The sequence below is a fragment of the Sciurus carolinensis genome, chromosome 17 (assembly GCF_902686445.1).
Source record: "Sciurus carolinensis chromosome 17, mSciCar1.2, whole genome shotgun sequence".
Taxonomy (NCBI): domain Eukaryota; kingdom Metazoa; phylum Chordata; class Mammalia; order Rodentia; family Sciuridae; genus Sciurus; species Sciurus carolinensis.
Genome location: NC_062229.1, coordinates 59,366,420 through 59,381,066, shown reverse-complemented (window position 1 = coordinate 59,381,066; position 14,647 = coordinate 59,366,420). Strand labels below are relative to the sequence as shown.

The window sequence follows — 14,647 nt, the reverse complement described above, 5'->3', positions numbered from 1 at the left end:
AACGCAGCCTCCCTCTAGTCCGCCATCTTGGATCTGAAGATGTTCTTCAAAGTATCATTTATGATACCTACAATTGAAAAACAACTAAAAAGTTGACAAATGTAGAAACAATTGAAAATTACAGTATATATTTACATAACAAAATGCCATGCAGACATTAAAAATTTTAGTTTTTGAAGGCTATTAAAAATATGGGACTGAACTCAAGAAAGCAGAATAGAGGAGGTTGCTTTCCAGGCTGCTTTGTGGCATGAAACCAAGAAGAAGGCAGGCAGCTTCTCAGTAAGGTCGGTGGAAAAAGAAAGGAGGTTATTTACTCGTAATTAATGCTGTATATTTAATGAAGATCGGAGACTCAGTAGGTTGGCTATAAATAGAATAAGGAAGAAATCCCCGATCCTGCTGCTGATGCCTGCTGGAGTAGTTCCTTCACAGGCAAAGTGAAGGGATAGTAGACTAAAGGGAAATCGCATTATTAGGAGGCCTATGGCATATCTTGGTATGGAAAGAACAGAGATCAAAGAAACTGCTGGACTGACCTGGAAGGTGTGTTGCACAATACTCTCATGTGGGAAAGAAGGTATGTTTCTCCCAACAGCCCATGGAGAACAGAGAAAGGAGCCATTTTGCAGCTGTGCAGTGGGGGCAATGACTGTGGGTACCTAGTCCTGGTGTACCCAAGTAGGATCCAAAAAACAGATCTGAAAACTCATGCCACGTATCATATAGGGTGCCTAAGGGTCCAGGAGAAAATCAGACACAGAGAGGGTTTTACACAGAGGAATATGTGTCATGGAAACCCACCCAAGTAGCCTCTACCTCTTCAGCTCTGTGGATCACAGGACTGGCTGGGAGGGCCTTGCCTGGCTGGGAATTTGAAAGGGCAATGGCAGGAGTGATTGCGTTTGGAGACTGAACCCAAGAGTCCAGGAAAGGTGGGCACCATGGGAGACAGAGGAGGTGAAGGATTGGCTCCTCCACTAACTGAGTGGACCCCAGGGGAGATTCTTGGGGTGTAGTCTCCCAGTGTGGACCAGTAGCTGCTGGGCCCTGGCGGTGTGCTGATTTATAATCTTCAGAGTAATCGCCATTCAGTGAAGAAGGTGGAGCCTGCCTAGACCTAAATGCTTCCTTCAGGAACTCTGCCTATGAGATCTGCTCTCACAGAACACTAAAGCAACCCCCACCCTGAGGATGGAGCAGACATCACATTCCAGCTCACTCTAACAGTGCCAAAAAGGGAAGCTGAGAATTTCTGAGCTACATCTGGCAATTCAAAAAGATGAAGGATTTAGTAGTCTGTGGCCAATACTCCTGTACATACTACATACCTCAAGAAGAAACAGACATTAGGGAATAGAAAACAAACACATATCCCTATTGACTGTTTTTGGCCTCTGCAATGGAAAAAATTCCTTAACTTTTCATCAAGAACTTTTTTTTTTCTGTTTATTTATGAGTGGAATGGTCCATGGACGTGTATACATATACACATTTGTTCCTTTTTTCCCCCTCATTTATAGCATTTTCGAAAGGCAGTTATTTTTCAAGACAGTCTTTTGAGATCTAGGATGCCCTAGGTGTATGTGTGTGTGTGTATGTGTGTGTGTGTGTGTGTGTGTGTGTGTGTATATATATATGTAATTTTTCTCTCTCACTTAGCTGTTTCTCCTGAATCTCTATCTATTTTCTTCTCCTAACATCCAAACTCTATTGTTCTTTCACTCTTCCTATAATTTTTTATTTCTATTTTCTCTCTTCTTCCCCCATAATCACCACATTGTACATCTCATAATCCTGTTCAACTTTTGAAATTGCAAACTTAATGTTTTTACCATGGGCAATAGCTGATCACATGATTTATGTTTATTGTGACAATTAATATTGTAAATGTCATAGCAGGAACTATTTGTTGTAATGCTAAATATTGTTTGCATTTGTTTTCATTGTTATTTATGTCCCTCTAACTCTGAGGTACTGGAAACCTTTAGGGACACTCTAAGTTCACAGGGTAGAAATGCTACTGCCTCAGATCCATACTGTTAGATGGGGAGACACACCAACAACATGAAAAAGCAAGAAATAAACCATCCCAAACAAACAAACAAACAAAAAAAACCTTAATATCAGAATCCACTGATACCACAGAAGGAATTTAGAAAGGTCATAGTTAAGCTGATCTGCAAGATAAAAGATGATGAAAGGAATAAAATCAGAGAGAAAATAGAGGAAGTGAAAGATCACTTTAACAAAGAGATTCTGAAAAAAATCAAAGGGAAATTCTTGAAATGAAGGAATCAATATGCCAAATTAAAATTTCAATGGAAAGCAACACTAATGGGCTAGACTACTTGGAAGATGTTTCAGGCAATGAAGACAAAATAAAAATCTTGAAAATAAAGTTGACAATGGAGAAAAGGTTTCAGGAGACCACGAGGAGAACTTTCAAGAAATATGGAGGGGCTGGGGAAATAGTTCAGTGTGTAGAGTGCTTTCCTTGCAAGCACAAGGCCCTGGGTTCGATCCCCAGCACCGCAAAAAAAAAAAAAAAAAAAAAAAAAAAAAAAAAAAAAAAAAGAAATATGGGATGATCTGAAAAGACCAAATTTAAGATTTATCAGGATAGATGAAGGCTCATAAATACAAGCCAAAAGAACACATGCGTAATCTTTTCAATAAATTATATCAAAAATTTCCCAAACCTAAAGAATGAAATGAAAAATCAAATACAGGAGGCTTATAGGACTCCAAATATACAAAACTACAACGAACCCACACGAAGGCACATTATTATGAAAATGCCTAACATACAGAATAAGGATAGAATTTTAAAGGATGCTGGAGAAAAACAACCAGTCACACTTAGAGATAAACCAGTCTGGATTTCAACCCAGACTGTAAAAACTAAGAGGAATAATATATACCAAATTCTGAAAGAAACTAAATGCCAATCAAGAATCATAGCCTCAGAAAAATTAAGCTTCAACTTTGATTATGAAATAAATACCTTCTATGATAAACAAAAATTAAAAGAATTAACAACTAGATAGCCTGCCCTACAAAACATACCCAAGTTATTTCATGAAGATGTGAAAAATAAAAGTGAAAAACAGCAAAGGGAGGAACTACACTAAAAGGACAGTGAATCAATGGAGAAAATAATTCAAAATAAAAATCAGAAATAAACTAAAATGACAGGGAATAAAAATCATATCTCAAAAATAACATTGAATATAAATAGTCTAAACTCATCAATCAAAAGACATAGATGACAGATTGTATTAAAAAACAAGTTTCAACAATATGCTTTCTCCAAGAAGCTTACCTCATAGGCGAAGATATCCAGGGACCGAAGATAAAAGGATGGGAAAAAGCATATCATTCCCATGAAACTCATAAACAAGCAGGGTTTCTATCATCATATCAGATAAACTGAACTTCAAGCCAAAGATAATCAGAAGGGACAAAAAGTTCATTTCATTCTGCTTAACAGAATTATACAACAAGAAATAACAATTTTAAGTATTTATGCCCCAAACAATGGAGCATCTATATATATCAAACAAATTCTTCTCAATTTCAGGAATCAAGTAGACCACAACACAGTAATACTGGGTCACCTTAATGTGTCTCTCTCATCACAGCATAGCTCTTCCAAGTAAAAACTAAACCAAGAAGCTAGAGAACTAAAAAATATAATAAATTAGATTTAACAGACATATGTAGAATATTTCATCCATCAATAACTGAATATACTTTCTTCTCAGTAGCACACAGATCATTTTCTAAAGTAGACTATATCTTAGACCACAAAGAAACCCTAGGTAAATACAAAAAAAAAATAGACATAATATCTTGCATTCTATCAGATCACAATAGAATGAAATTAGAAATCAATAATGAAATAAAAAATAGAAGCAACTGTAGACTAAATAATATGCTATTGAATGATCAATGAATAGCAGGAGAAATAAAAAGAGATAATTGAGAAGAGCAACACAACAACCAAATCTCTGGGACTCTATGAAGGCAGTTCTAGGAGGAAAGTTCATTAAAAGGATAGAAAGTGGTTAATTCGGATACCGGCAACAGCTGTGGCAGGTCTTGTCTTTGCTGGCTCTTCTTGCTCTCTTCCTTTTGCTTCTGGAAACAGGGCTTCTGGTGTGGCTGTCTCTAGTGGCGTCATCAAGTTGTTTAATAATATGAAGGTGTGCAAGTCTTCTACACCAGAGGAAGTGAAGAAGTGCAAGAAGGCAGTGCTCTTCTGCCTAAGTGAGGACAAGAAGAACATCATCCTGGAGGACAAGGACATCCTGTAGGTGATGTGGGCCAGACTGTGGATGACCTCTACGCCACCTCGTCAAGATACTGCCAGACAAGGTCTGCTGCTATGTTCTCTGTGATGCAACCTGCGAGACCAAGGAGAGCAAGAAGGAGGACCTGGTGTTTATTTTCTGGGCCCCTGAGTCTGCAGCCCTTAAGAGCAAAATGATCTATGCTAGTTCCAAGGACTCCATCCAGAAGAAACTGACAGGGATCAAGCCTGAATTACAAGGAAACTGCTAAAAGGAGGTCAAGGACTGCTGTATCCTGGCTGAAAAACTGGGGAGCAGTGCCTTCATCTCTCTGGAGGGCAAGTCTTTGTGAGCCCCCTGCAGCCCCCTGCCTGGAGCATCTGGCAGCCCCAGACCTGCCCTAGGGGATTGTAGGCTGCTCCCTTCTTGCCAGACCAGAGGGGCTGGAGGGATCCCAGCAGGGAGATGGCATTCCCTTTACCCCATTTGCCAAACAGCTCCTCTACCCCCAGACCTTCCTCCTCCCTCCATCCCTGACAGTTCTGGCCTCCCCAAACTGCTTTTGATCTTCTGATTCCTCTTGGGTCAAAACAGACCAAGTCTTCCCCCAGGCACCTAATTTTGGGGGAAGGCCTGTATTTTTTTAATGACATCCCTGTACCCCACCTGTTCCTCCCCCATCTCATTGCTACCAACTTCTAACCACAATAGTGACTCTGTGCTTGTCTGTTTAGTTCTGTGTAGAAATGGAATATTGTGGAGATGATCCCTCCCAGTGCCGGCTGGTTAACCTCCCTTTTCTCCTGGTTTTGACCATTCATGGAAGCAGGACCAGCAAGGGACCTTTAATCAAAAAACAAAAAACAAAAAACAAAAATAGACAACAATAAAAGAAAAGAATAGAAAGTCACCAAATAATCTAACATTACATCTCAAAGCCCTAGAAAAAGAAGAACAAATGAATACCAAAAGTGGTAGAAGACAGAAAATAGTTAATTTCCAAGTCAAAAATCAATGAAATTGAAATAAACAAAAATCTAAAAATTTAACAAAACAAAAAGTTGGTTCTTTGGAAAATAAATAAAATTGATGAAATCCTTAGCTAACCTAACCAAGAAAAAGAGGGGAAAAAATTCTAAAATTACTCCAAAAAATTACTAAAATCCATAATAAAAAGGAAATATCACCATGGACACTATAGATAATAATGAGAAACTATTTTGAAAATTTATACTCCAATAAAATAGAAAATCTTGAAGACATTGACGAATTCCTAGAGACCTGACCAAATTGAACCTGGAGGACATAGAAAATTTAAACAACCATTTCAAGCAATGAAATTGAAGATGTCGTCAAAACCTGCCAACAAAGAAAAGCTCAGGACCAGTTGGATTCTCAGCTGAGTTCTACCAGACCTTCAAGGAAGAACTAACCCCATACTCCTCAAATTATTCCAAGAACTAGAGAAGGAGGGAACCCTTCCAAACTCATTCTGGTATAACCCTGATACCAAAATTAGGCAATGACACATCAAGGAAAGAAACTTCAACCCAATATCCCTGATGAACATAAATGTAAAAATTCATAATAAAATACTGCCAAATCACATACAAAATCATTAAAAAGATAGTGCACCATGTCCAAGTGGGTTACATCCCAGGGATGCATGGATGGTTCAACATACAAAAATTAATAAGTGTAATTCGTCACATCAATAGACTCAAAGACAAGAATCACATAATTATCTCTATAGATGCAGAAAAAGCATTTTACAAAAAACAGCATCCATCCATGTTTAAAACACTAGAAAAATTAGGTGTAGTAGGAGCACTTCAATATTGTGAAAACTGTATATGTAAAACTCAAGGCCAACATCATTCTAAATGGAAGAAAACTGAAAGCATTCACTCTAAAAACTGGAATAAGACAGGAATGCCTTCTTTTACCACTTCTGCTCATAGTTCTTGAAATTATAGCTAGAGTGATTAGGCAAAAGAAAGAAATTAAAGGGATCTGAGTAGGAAAATAAGAAGAGCTCAAACTATCCCTATTTGCTGATGACATGATTCTATATTTAGAAAACCCAAAGAACTTCACCAGAAAACTACTAGAACTCATAAACAGATTCAGCAAAGTAGCAGGATATAAAATTAACACCCATAAATCAATTGCATTCTATATGCCAATGATAAATTGACTGAAAGACTAATTAGGAAAGCTATACCATTTGTAATTGCCTCAAAAAAAATGACCTTGGGAATCACTCTTACAAAAGAGGTGAATGACCTCTACAATAAAAACAGAACATTAAAGAAAGAAATTGAAGAACTTAGAAAATGAAACACTCTTCCATGTTCTTGGATGGGCAGAATTAATATTGTCAAAATGGCCATACTACCAAATATATTATACAGATTTAATACAATTCCTTTTAAAATTACAATGATATTTTTCAGAGAAATAGAAAACAATCATGAAATTCATTTGGAAAAATAAGGCCAAGAATAGCCAAAGCAATCCTTAGTGAGAAAAGTGAAACAGAAGGCATCACAATACCAGACTTTAAATTATATTACAGAACTATAGCAACAAAAACAGCATGGTATTGGTACCAAAACAGACATAAAGACTGATGGAACAGAATAGAAGACACAGAGAAACCCACATAAACAGTTATCTCATACTAGATAAAGGTGTCATAAACATGTATTGGAGAAAAGTTAGTACTCTCTTCAACAAATGGTGCTGGGAAAACTGGAAATTCATATGTTGCAGAATGAAATTTAACCTGTCTCTTACCTTGCACAAAAATCAAAGTGGATTAAAGACCTAGACATTAGATCAGAAACCCTACATCTGCCAGAAGAAAATGTAGGTCCAACACTCCATCGTGTCAGCCTAAGAACTGAATTCTTTAAAAAGACTCCTAAAACACAAGAAGTAAAATCAAAAATCAATAAGTGGGATGGTACTGAACTAAAAAGCTACTTCACAAAAGGAAAAAATCAAGTGTGTGAACAGAGTTTATAGAATGGGAGAAAATCTTGTGGCCTGCACCTCAGATAGAGCATTAAGAACTCAAAGAACTTAACACCAAAAAAACCTAAATACGTAATCAATAAATGTGCAAAGGAACTAAACAGAAGAAGAAATATGATTGGTCAACAAACATGAAAAACTGTTTACCATCTCTAGCAATTAGAGAAATGCAAATTAAAACTATACTGAGATTCCACTCACTTCAGTCAGAATAGCAATTATCAAAAGTACAAGTAGGGGCTGGGGTTGTGGCTCAGTGGTAGAATGCTCACCTAGCATGTGCAAGGCACTGGGTTTGATCCTCAATACCACATAAAATAAATAAAGTTATAAAAAATTACAAGTAGAAATGTTGGCAAGCATCTGGGGGAAAGGGTACAGTCATACATGCTGGTGGGACTGCAAATTGGTGCAACCACTGTGGAAAGTGTATGAAAATTCCTTAGAAAACTAGGAATAGAACAACCATTTGACCCAGCTATATACCAGTCATCGTTATATATCCAAAGGAGTTAAAGTCAGCATACTACAGTGATGCAGTCACATCAATGTTTATAGAAGCTCAATTCACAATAGTGAAGCTATGGAACCAACCTAGGTGCCTTTCAACAGAGAATGGATAAATAAAATGTGGTACATATGCACAATGGAATATTACTCAGCCATAAAAATGACTAGGTGGTAAATGAATGGATCTGGAGACTATAATGCTAAATGAAAAAAGTCAATCCCAAAAAACGTAAGACCAAATGTTCTCTCTGATATGTGTATGCTAACACACAATAAAGTTGGGGTGGGGAAGAATAGAAATCCACTGGATTAGACAAAGAGGAATGAAGAAAAGGGAGAAAGAATAGAAATAGGAAAGACAATGGAATGAATCTGACACAACATTCCTATGTACGTATATGAATACACCACAGTGAATCTGCACATCATGTACAACTACAAGACAGGAATCCCAATTAGAATAAGATATGCTCCATGTTTGTATAAATATTAAATATTTATATATTAATATAAAGATATTTATTATCATGTATATCTAAAAAGCACAAATAAAAAAGGAAAAATGCACTATAATTCAAGTAGGCCTTGATAACTTTTAAGGAAGGAAAAAAGGACAAGGAAGAATAAACACTCACCTCTAGATTTAATAAGTTTTTCTACCTTTGTAAGTTGGAACAAGAACCCAAGCCAATTAGAGTAGGAAAAAAAAATACAGGACAATGTCCCCCAACTAGGTAAAATATTATGTTTTATAATAACAGATTGTTTTCCAAAAGAATTGTTCTGGTTTACATTCCCATTAGCATCATTGGGATTGCTTCTTTCCCAGAATCCTTGCCAACTCTTAGGATTAGTTTAAATAGTGGTTTCCAAGATGATGACATAAAAAAACGATGGGTAATTCTTACATGAAGGAGATGTTCGACAAGGAAGACAAAGAATAGTAATTGGCAAATGAGATTTGACTCTGATCACTACCTTGTAGGCAGAACTTTTTGCTGCCCTGACTACAAATGGGCTGTTTATGACAGCTGACATCTCTCAGGAATAAATTCTAGGACTCAAGAGGGGGCAGATGATTGAAATTCGGAAAATAAAATTAAGCAAGAAAACCCCATCTAGTCAGATTTCAGCATTTATAATTTGTCTTAGATAGATCATATAAATACTGTACTGAGGTCATCCCTGTCTCTGTCTCAGGCCTCCAAAAAATATTTCAAGAGACTGAGAGACAGAGGAGAATGTATGCTTGCCAGTCACGTGTGTCAGAGGCCTTGCCATTATAAAGTTATAGTAGATCATAGAATTGCCTGTCAAGTGATTAAAATTGTCATCATGGTTTCCATTTTTCACATCTTTTCCTTAGAGCATGTATGCAAAAGATTTGCAGAATGCCTGTGGGCTTTTGGAGCAACTAAAGGGACTTGTTGCCTATCTCCATTCCCTGCCACTCACTACAGATGTGCCAGTCATGCCTACAGAAATCTTTTGTCATAGTCACACTGCAACTGGGTGGAATATTGAGGGAAATGTCAAAAATGTATCCATGTGAAAAGAATAAGAAGGAAGTGTTATTCAAAGAGCTTGCTTCCAGCTTGGGCTCCTGTCTGCATGGAGCAGGCTGGATGTCTAATTTCAGCAGTACAATTAATTCTTGGACAAGATGAGAAGAGATGTAACTGCCACAATTGTATAACTGGAATGTTGCTTCACTAATTCATGTGCTTATTTTCTTTGCAATTTCATCTGAAAGCATCTTTTGAGGGCTTTTTGTTATTGTTGAATTTTTTTTTTATCTCTTGAATGATGAAAATGGACAAAAACAGAATTCAGCAAAATGTAAATGAATCAGAGTAAATGGGATGCAAGTATATATTGTGCCAATCCAGAACAGAAATAGAGATATTTGTTCTTCCTTTTTGAGGAGAATCATAAAACTTTCCATGATGTGTCAGACACTGTGTTTTACATTCTCTATGCCCAGGCGTTTAAAGGTGACACAATGCAGCTTTAAAATGTCGAGGTTATTATTGTGCATTCTGACAATAAATTAAGTGTTCATTCTGAGACAGAGATTTGTCCTCTAACCCTGATGTGACCTTCCATCACTGTGAATTTCTCCTCTTCATAAGAATTTCACTTTTAATGTTTTTACTTCTGTATCTTTCTAGAGTACCACATCTTATTAGAATTGTGATATACCAAATGTAGATTTTAAAGAACATTCTGGACTGAGTTGTGAAAAATAGCTATTGTTTACTGAATAAAAGGTAGTAGGAAAATGGCCTATGTATTTTTTGAGATATACTTTTTAGATGCTGTAACAGAAAATATACAGCCCTAATATATTCTCCTGTAAAGGAAAGATTATTTTCAACCCATGTTGTAAATTGCAGTATTAAGATCATCTACTGGGATTTTCTGGTGTGCAAGTGGAAGACAGATTGAGGGTTTGTGGATAGGAATCACTCAGGGAGCTTCTCAGTTGAGCTACAGGATGTATAATCTCTGTTTAGTAGTTATATAATAAAATATAGTTTTGTCTACATATGTTAGACTGTGTACACTTACGTGAGTGTGTAATTCAAAGGCTTCCACATACTTCCTGGAAGCTCCAAGTTTCAAAATTGTACTTTTCTCTAAGGGATCTGATAATGACATAAAATCGCCATAACCAAGTGGTCCTTAGAGCCCAACATTGAATTTCAAACTGTAATTCAAAAGATTTGCTTTTTTTAAAGTACATTAAATCAAAGTTAGTATCCTTCATTCCCTTCATCTTTCTCTTTCTTGTTTTGTTTTCGTGACTCCATTTCAAAATTCTTGTGACCAGCCATCATTTACTAGTCTTGCTTGCTTCACTCTAATACAAGGTGAAGGTCTTTGGTTCTCTTTGGTCTCTATTTTCTTATCTGTAAAGAAGGTTATTGATATCTTTAATATTACTTTCATCTCTGAAGTTCTGTTTATGTCTCCTTCCTCTTTTATCCTGCATCCATTATAGATTTTTTATGAGGATAAAATAAGAAAAGTGTCATGAAAGTAGTTTGAACATTGTAATGCAGTATAGAAATTTAAAGTATGATTGCTGCCGTCTTGTATCATTCTTTCCAGTTGCTCTTATGGCTACAAACGTGAACTATCTTAGATTGTTTTCTAAATCCATAGTGCACTTGATATAGTACTGTAAAGAATCTCTTGTGGATTGGTTCATTCTTAAGACAAGACTGTTAAAGCTTTTGGGCAGAATGGCAGTCATCTGAAGCTTTCCAAGTAGATAGTACAGTTTTAGGAATTTTATGAGAGCAGGCGAATATCTAAGAAGTAAGACTATATTCGAAGTGTTTCAAGCAACCAAAGAGTTGATTTTAAGTTTAAAGACAATTGTTTTTTAGAAGAAGCTATAATGATTTTTCAGAAGCCTGAACAGAGGGCAAAGTATGTCCAGTGACTGAGTTATGCCACTCTTTTCTTCCTTTGATTTGTGATTAAAATCCAAATGGAATGTTGTTGAAGAAATTATGATATAAATTCTAATTGCAAAAAGTTTCATTTTAAAATTTGTTTTATGTCTCTTTCTGCCTGGAGCAAACTCTTGCTCCATGTAACAATAACCCCTTGAAATACCATTTAGATTGGAAGTGCTGATGCAGCACTAATGATTTTAGAGCAAATATGTTACTCTAATTTCCTCCATCTGCTATGAATAAAGCATATGAGTATGAAGTCTGCGAGAGTTGTAGAGAAAATTGTTTCTTAGAAAAGTTGAAGATATATTAAAATGTGTGCAGGTGTGAGAATAATTCTTTTTTTTTTATTTTGTCAAGTGTCTCAAAAAATGAGAGCTTTATTGTATGTAGTTCAATGAAAATGTCAAGAATGTTTCTGTATAGTTTTGCCAAGATTCCCGAGGAGTATCAAATGACTTAAAGACTAACCATCTAGGTTTATTGTAATATAGTAGTGATGATTTAGATAAAAACTTCCCCATGTTTCTTTAGAGCTTCTAACCATGGATAAGAGCAACTTTCATACCTTTGAGTGGAGAATGGATCTTTATATTCCTTGAGGATTGTTGTCTTTTGATTCAGTCTTCATGTGGTAGTGTAGAAGGAAGGATATACATGCCCTCAAAACTTCATGGGGTATTCTGTCTATCAATGCTGGTAAATAAATAGACTTTTGTTTTGTAGCCATTCACTTTAAAATCTAGAAGAAAATTTTATTCTTTAGGATGATAAATTTATCTATGTTTATATATGCATATAAAATCAATATTCTATTAATAAAGTTAAAACAATATCAATATCTATAGAAGCAAGTGGAAGATCATTAAAGATATATCACTAGAAAGCAAGTGGAAGATTATTAAAGGTGTACCACTGAAAAGGCACCAGGCCTAGATGGTTTTACAGCTAAATTAAATCCAAACTGGTTATCAGGCAATTCAAGACTTCAAAGAAAGAGGAAATAAGCCTTAATTGCACAAATCTGGAATGAGCTTATTTCATAACCTCATATAAACAGATCTAAAAAGATATTTTATACCCATTTCATGTTTGTTTATAGAAGTATATTAATATACTGTAGTATAATTATATCATATATTTAAGTATATTATAGACCAGTAACCTAGGTCTGTCTGCTTATTAAAATATAAGGTATGAAAGAGAGGTAATTTAAAAAATTACAAACTTCTTCATAGTTAGAAATTTATACCATTAATCATGTGAGAAAAATCAAATCACCAAAGTGATATGATTATATCAATTTTTGTTGTCTTAGTTTCCTAGGACTGTCAAAACAAATTACCAAACTAGTTAACCCAGGAAATAATGTATTCTCTATCAGTTCTGGAAGCTAGAGGTTCAAAATGAAGGTGCCAGCAGAACTGGGCTGTGTCTGAAGGCACTCAGGGTAATCCTGCCTGGACTATCTCTACCTTCTTACACTTGACAGTTTTCTATGACACTTCTTGGCATGTGGACACATATTTTCTGCCCCCATCATCACATTCTCCCTGGGTGTCTGGATTTCAGGTTTTTTCTTCTTATGAAGACAACAGTCCTTGAATTATAGCCCACTCTTGTCTAGTATGACCTCTGGTTACTAATTACTGTAATTTAACTATATCTGCAAAGATTTGATTTCAAAATAAAGTCACTTGAGATTCCAGGTTTGGAGGAGATACTGTTTAGCCCAGTATACATGTCAATAATTTGACAATTCATTAACATTTATTTAAAAATAGCCATAGAAGAAAGCAAATTAAGGACAATAAAGAATATTTACAAATATCTACCACCAATTATTACATTATACAGTGAAATATAAAATCCATTCATATTAAACCAGGAAAAACTACAGAGGGATATTTTCTGTCAGGCCTGTTACCTTAGCACTGTGTTTGGTGTTCTGCATGATATAATTAATCCAAAAAAACTAAGCAATATAAATAGAAAAAAAAATAAAAGTTATTTTTTATTTCATATGATAAGATTGTATTCCTAAAAAACTTCAGATTCTCTTATAGATTATTATGAAGAAATATTAAGGTTAAACATCTATAAGGTAAATATTAAGAAAAAAAATCAAAGTTTTCTTTTATGGCTTCAATAATAATTTTTATATATTTTGTTTATATAAGTGAGTATATTTTATAGAAATGGAAAAGCATTCACTTATATAAACAAAAAATATAAAAATCCTTTTGTAATAAATTTTATAAGGGGAGTGAAAGGCTGTTATAGCAAAAATGTTTTATCATAAGGTAAAACATTATCTGTCAAAATATTCATACCATAGTCCCTAAAATTTTCTAATAATATAAAATGTCATTCCCTCCTTAAATAATATATGCTAGTATAATTCATCAGAATGGTAACAAGTTATTATTTTTCTTCTAGGTATTAAAATTTAATGTAAAGTCATTGTTATTAAAATTGTATGTTGTTTGTCATAAGAAAATTTGACCAGTAGCATAGGAAAAAGAGTTAGAAATAGATTCAAAAATATAATTATGAACTAAATATTTAGGAAATGGATTTTTATATTCACTGGCAAAATATGTTTATAAAGTAAATGTAAAAATTAGCTTTCATCAGTAAGTAAGTAAATATTAGACACCTATTTCTCACCATAAAACATTCAGATGAGTTGAAGATGTGAACATACAAGACTGAACAACATAAATATTAGAAAAAATAAAAACTCCTATACACTGATCAAATGAGTTATACATCATATTGGAGAAAAAGTCTATAGATATTAATTGGCAGTATTCTGAATGGAATAATTAAGTGGCCAATAGACATGAAAATCTGCTCAATTTCACTAGTAGTCATGGAAATACAAATTCAAATCACAAAAAATTACTCTTTTCCACTCAAATACATGTTGCAATTTAAAATTATTGATCATGTGCATGTTTGGTGATGATGTAAAAAATGGAGAATTTGCATATTTTGATAAATTTGGAAATATATATCAAAATCAATGAAATACCTGCTCTCTTACTGTGTCATTACTTTTGGGAAGCATTAGTATGTTATATGAAAATATGTATTCAAAGATGTTTGCTGCATTATTTGTAGTTATAAAAACAATCAAGACAAAAACACATCAGCAAAAAGCTCATCAAAAGGAAAGATTGTTGAATACCATAACTGTACTATGGAATATTATGAATGAATAAAAATAATTAAATATATCTGTACATGAATTCCAGCATGTCCATAATATATTAGATAATATATACATCTGATAATATACTATATTAATGCTATATTATTAGATTATAGTGT

At 34.6% G+C, this 14,647-nt stretch overlaps 1 protein-coding gene and 1 pseudogene across 1 annotated transcript in view; both read left to right on the top strand.

Annotated features, from left to right (window-relative positions):
- Positions 1-14,647, top strand: part of Fhit (fragile histidine triad diadenosine triphosphatase) — a 1,508,571-nt gene that overhangs the window by 510,568 nt on the left and 983,356 nt on the right. The gene's annotated exons all lie outside the window — the stretch shown is intronic.
- Positions 4,003-4,647, top strand: LOC124969243 (cofilin-1-like; annotated as a pseudogene).